Source organism: Peromyscus eremicus, chromosome 2 (genome assembly GCF_949786415.1).
Source record: "Peromyscus eremicus chromosome 2, PerEre_H2_v1, whole genome shotgun sequence".
NCBI lineage: Eukaryota > Metazoa > Chordata > Mammalia > Rodentia > Cricetidae > Peromyscus > Peromyscus eremicus.
Genome location: NC_081417.1, coordinates 147,671,044 through 147,676,471, shown reverse-complemented (window position 1 = coordinate 147,676,471; position 5,428 = coordinate 147,671,044). Strand labels below are relative to the sequence as shown.

General features: G+C 51.7%; 1 long non-coding RNA gene across 1 annotated transcript; it reads left to right on the top strand.

The window, feature by feature from the left end:
* The first annotated feature begins 1,249 nt into the window (after positions 1–1,249).
* On the top strand, positions 1,250–3,351 carry LOC131905236 (uncharacterized). The gene is made up of 2 exons (XR_009377870.1): positions 1,250–1,363; positions 2,442–3,351. It is a non-coding gene; the product is annotated as an uncharacterized LOC131905236 (long non-coding RNA).
* Positions 3,352–5,428: the final 2,077 nt, after the last annotated feature.

Here is a 5,428-nt window from a genome sequence, read left to right as displayed (position 1 = left end):
AGGCAGAGGGATCCGACTTTGGCTTATAAGGGAAGAGAAAGCTAGATGAGGTGGCCTATCAGGGCGGGCTTCCAGGGGAGGCAGTCTTGAAAATGACAGGCTGAGAGGAAGGTCACTCCAAGATGTAGCAACTTCAACAGTTCAGCACAAAGACATCTTGAGGTGTCGGGAGGCCTGGGTTAGTGTGAAGGGAGTCCAAGACACACAGGGCATGGTGTTACGGTCCAGCCTTAGAGAGAACAACAGGGCAAGCATTGGATTCTAGAAGAGTCAGTTCAGCCATCAGACCACAAGAGGACTTCCCAGCCACCCCTGTCCTGGAAGAAAGAGTCCCCAGGACAGTCCTTGTGACTCTAAGGGAGTCCAGACCCTATTTACTCTCCACCGCCAACACAGATAAACCAGACTCGCTTCAGCTGCTCAGGACAGTGGGGGTGGAGTTTTTTATTCTCTGATTCATCTTTTTTCTTTTTTTTTGAAAGAGTCTCATATAGCTCAGGCTGACCTCAAACTCACTGTGCAGTCAGGGATGAGCATTCTTAAACTTCTGATCCTCCTGCCTCCACCTCCCAAGGGCTGGGATTACAGGTGTGCGGCACCCTGCCTGGTGTTTGCAGTGCTGGGGATGGAAGCTGGGTCTTGGTGCTTGTGAAGCAAGTGCTCTACCCACTGGGCTACACGCTCAGTCCATCTGCTTCTGATTGCAGCTGTGTATGTCCACACATGGGCATACTCCACCAGCCAGCCCTGACTCAGATTCCCAGCCAGTGACTGCTACCACAAAACAAGCTGGAGAATGATCTTGCCTCCAGTGAGTTTTTCCTGCCGGGAAACCAGTGTTGGAGTGTTGGGCACAGGAACAGACTTTGGCCAAAGTGGGTTCAGGGTGTCCCCCCCCACCTCCCCCTCAAGCTCGTCTCAGGAGGTTGAAACCTCAAGGACTAATAGCTGAACACATTACCCTATGCCAAGTGCCAAAATATTACTGCCCCCTCTTTGCTAGTAAGGAATGTGACTCTCAGAGGGGACTCCCTAGGGACCCCAGCCAGGCCTTTCACCCACAGCTCCTTCTGCCCACTGGCTAGTTTTGTAAATCCTTATGTCACCCACAGATCAGCACCTCCCCCACTCCCGAGTGTTGAACTTGAGGATTCCAGGGCTCCCCCAGGCCCCCTGAGTCAGAATTCCCCATCTGAACAGTGGGAGATTCCTCCCTACCCCTGAGCTCTTCTCTCCCCCCACCCCCACCCCCCAACCCTATAACAAACTACGCCAAGTGTACGGAGCAGAGCTTAGGGCGAAGCTTCACATCAGATAAGGTGCCCAAGCCCAGACACAAATGAAGTCGCTGGCAGTGGAGGAGGTAAGTCGGACCCTCAGGAATGTGCTCAGACTGGGCTAGGGTTTCAGAAAAATTAAAAAGACCCCCACAGCCTCAGAGTCCAGTTGAGTCAAGTTCACAGCAGGATGACCCCCTCAGGAAAGCTGATCCGGGGAAGAAGTGGGAACCTAATACTTCAGAGGGGCCCTGTATCCCAGCCAGGACCACCCTGTGGAGACCCAACCCCCCGACGCCACAGTGCAGCCGGCTCTCTTCATACCTGGCCTGGTGGGCCGGACTAACAGGGCCTCTAGGTAAATCTGACCTTCAAATCCCCGGAGCCCCCATCCCTGCCACCCAGACAGAGATGAAGCAGGTGAGCAAAGGCACCTGGGGCCTAGCACCCCCTGCTGGAGAAAAGGGCTGTGGCGTTGGTAGGAAGAAGAAGAGCAAGGAGGAAGGGCCGGAAAACATCTCATAACCCAGGGCCGCATACACTCTGGGCTCTGCTGAGCCAAGAATTCTAGCATTCCAAGGGCTAAAAGAGCCTAAGATTCTATGATCTGCCAAACTCAGTCTCCTAAGATGCCAGTGGAAGAGATCTATGTTCGTGAGACACCATCACTAGGTGACTCTGTGCTAATTCTTGACATCTCGAGCCCTATGGTTCCCTGCTCCCCAAACCCAGGGACCCCAGCAGGAAAAAAAAAAAAGCACAAAGAGATAGGAGAGGAGAGGAAGAGAGAGAAGAGAGGGAAACAGAGAAACACAGACACTGGGAATCCTGTTAGAATCTGGAATCTGGTTAGAGATGAGCAGCTACAGAACTTCTCTTGGAGTGTGGGGCAGCGTCATCTCTAGGGAGACTCAGAATGGCCCTTACCAGGCCTGACTGGAAAACAGAGCCCAGCTGTTTCAGCTGCCTCATCAAAACCTTCACGCAAGCTGCAGTACCCACATGCTGGAGGACTCCGACTGACCAGTGTGGGGCTCTGCCTAGAAAGAGTCAGCTGGGGTGAGATCTCCCTGTACCCGAAAGGAAACAGGAGGCTGGAGAGGCACCAGACTGCATTTCCTGTGCCGGTCTCCATACAAACTTCCTGCTGGGTTCCTTCTGTAGGACACTTGCGGTTTCCGTGGCTGTCAGCACCTGCTCCCTCCAAGGAGCCCTCTCATCCCTTCCAGTTCTAGCCACTGCCTCCCAGAACGAGACCAGACACAAGGAGGGCTGTGAACGGCCCAGAGCTCTGTGATCGTCTGTCTGTCCTCCTCTCTGTGGACAGGGACTCTGATGCCTCAACAACCGATCCCAGGTGGACCTGGCAGGGACCCTCACTCAGGCAGTCTCTTTGGACTCCAGGGAAGAGCAATGACTGCTTGGTTTTAATCACAGCTGCTATTTTTTCGGTGCCAACAATGTACAGGGGCTCCGTGCATCACTTGGAGACACAGCCCCGCAACTCCACCAGACAGGTGCAATAATGACAGCCACACCATGGGCTGGGAAGCTCAGAAAGGCACCATGCTGGTACCCCAGGTCACACAGCCAACAAGTGGGCTTGGATCCCAGTACCACTCACTTTTCCCACTACGCTCTGCTACCACTGGTCCTCACTCAGCCCTCACCACGGTCAGCTCCTTTGTCTAGAAGATCCCAGGTCTCCAGGGGGTCACTGCTGTCTTTGCATGAGCCCCGCCCCACCCCAGCTGCTATCAGAGCCAGAGAGGTGGATGCCTAGACCCTCTCTCAGAGTCCCACACCTCCACCAGCCTGAGCTGTACAGACCACAGCTCTCAATCAGGGACTGGGGTACCTGGCAGATTTCACAGGACTGTCCTTTCCTCTGGTCAGTGTCGGGGGTCAAAAAGGGGTGTGGCTGGGGCTCCTCTAGACCCCACTCCTGTGACCAAGAAAATCTCACCAGCTGCATCCAATGGCAACCTTGACCCTGTTACTCCGATGTCTTTGTAGGAGTATTTTTAGCCGAACCTTTTTCTTTTCCAAAATAAATGTGAATTGTAAAAATAAATTCTTGGACTCAATGTTTTATTTTATTTCCTCTAAAGTTTCCCAGGAAACCAAATGAGCATTCACAGAAGCCCCGAGTGGGAGTCCGAAGTATGATTAGGAGTTTGTCAGGGCTATGGATGGAGTGCTAGGTTGGGGCTTGGGTGAGAATTTGGCTTGGGCTAAGGCAGGGTGTTAAACTGAAGCAGTAATTTCTACCAACATTCACTCAAGCTGCAAAGCTTGAATGCTACTGCCAGGGAGTCCGGTTATGTGCACAAAGTCCACCACCTGTGGACCCTGTGTCCTTGGAGAGAGGGCATAAGCAGCTAAGCTTTTGTGTCCAGTGTCATCACTGTGACCAAACACCGGTGGATGGGGACACCTCTGAGGAAGTTGGAGCTATTTTAGCTCACGGCTTTGGAGGGTTCAGTTTATGGTCACTTGTCCCCATTTGCTTGGGCAGAGCATCAGAGCAGTGGGAAAGTGTGTCTGGGGAGTTTTCTAGCCTCATAACAGACAAAAGAGAAAGCAGCCACAGGAGGGGTCTATACAGCCCACAAGGACACACCTCCCAGTGACTACTTCCACCAATGGACCCCACCACCTCAGATAATCATGTTTTATTACATTTCCATATTTATGTTGGAAGTCAGAGGACAACTTGCAGGAGTCAGTTCTCCCCTTCCATTACATGGGTCCCAGGAATTGAACTCAGATCATCAGGCTTGGGGGCAAGTGCCTTTACCCACAAAGATGGCTCCCTGCCCTTCTATTTACATGCTAAATCCATCAATGGATTAAATCACTCATTGGTCAGAGCCCTGTAAGCTATCCTATCTGGAAACATCCTTGAACACACTATCAGCTACTAGGCCTCCTCAATGCAATCGAGCTAAGGGTAGAGATTAGCCACCTGGGCCTCATTGCCAAGTCTGTAAAATGGGCTGGTAACGTCTAACTCTTAGAGTATGGGTGGTGATAAGAAGTAAGCATGACGAGAGCTTAGTAAATAGGAGCCCATAACAGCAGGGCCAGATCTGTGGCATGCAACTTCCGTGCTCACAACACAGCTCACAACATTGGCATTCAGCCAATGACTGTCATGGAGATGTCAGGTGAAGGCTGTTAGAGCAGGGGTCTGTGTCCTAACACATCTGGCAGATTCGAGGCTGAGATGGTCAGGATACTTGAATACACCAAAGTCACAGTGTTGAATCTCTCTCTTCCCACGTGTTCTCATGGGTGGCTTCCCACTCTGCAGGGAGCATCCCCTGAGACCCACCCTGCAGAACTGACCAGCACTTGGCTTCTGTTCTGGGGACTAGAGGTAGGGCTGGGTTGCTGTGCTGCCTAGATTTATGTCAACTTGACACAAGCTGTAGCTGTCAGAGAGGAGGGAGCATCAAATGAGAAAATGCTTCCATAAGACTGGGCTGTAGGCAGACCTGTAGGGCATTTTCTTAATTAGTGATTGATGGGGGTGGGTGGGCCCTGCTCATTGTGGGTGAGGCCACCCCTGGGCTGATGGTCCTGGGTTCTATACTAAAGCAGGCTGAGCAAGCCAGAGGGAGCAAGCCAGTAAACAGAATTCCTCCATGGCCTCTGCATCATTTCCTGCCTTCAGGTTCCTGCCCCGGCTTCCTTCAGTGATGGACTATGATGTGTAAGTGTAAGCCAAATTAACCCTTTTCTCCACAACTTGCTTTGGTCATAGTGTTTCATCACATCAGTAATAACCCTAACTAAGACAAGTTGGTACCAGGATTGTGGGGTATTGCTATGATGGACCCAACCATGTTGTTTTGGGGAGGATTGTATAAGGACTTTGGAACTTTAGCCTAGAAAAGCCACTGAGTATTGAGAGCTCAGTGAGCTGTTCTGTAGGAGCTTGGGAAATAAGAATGTTGACAGCAGTGCAGGTAATGGAGCCTGGCTTGTGAAGTTTCAGAGAGAAGCAAAGATCTACTGGGCCATTTGTGTGAAGAATCCATGGTGTCTGGTCAGCTGGGGCTGAAGAATCAGCTGTGATTAAGAGAGCAGCATCACTGAGGTGATGTCTTCTGAGAAATGTTTCTTCAGGGTCAGCACACAGAAGC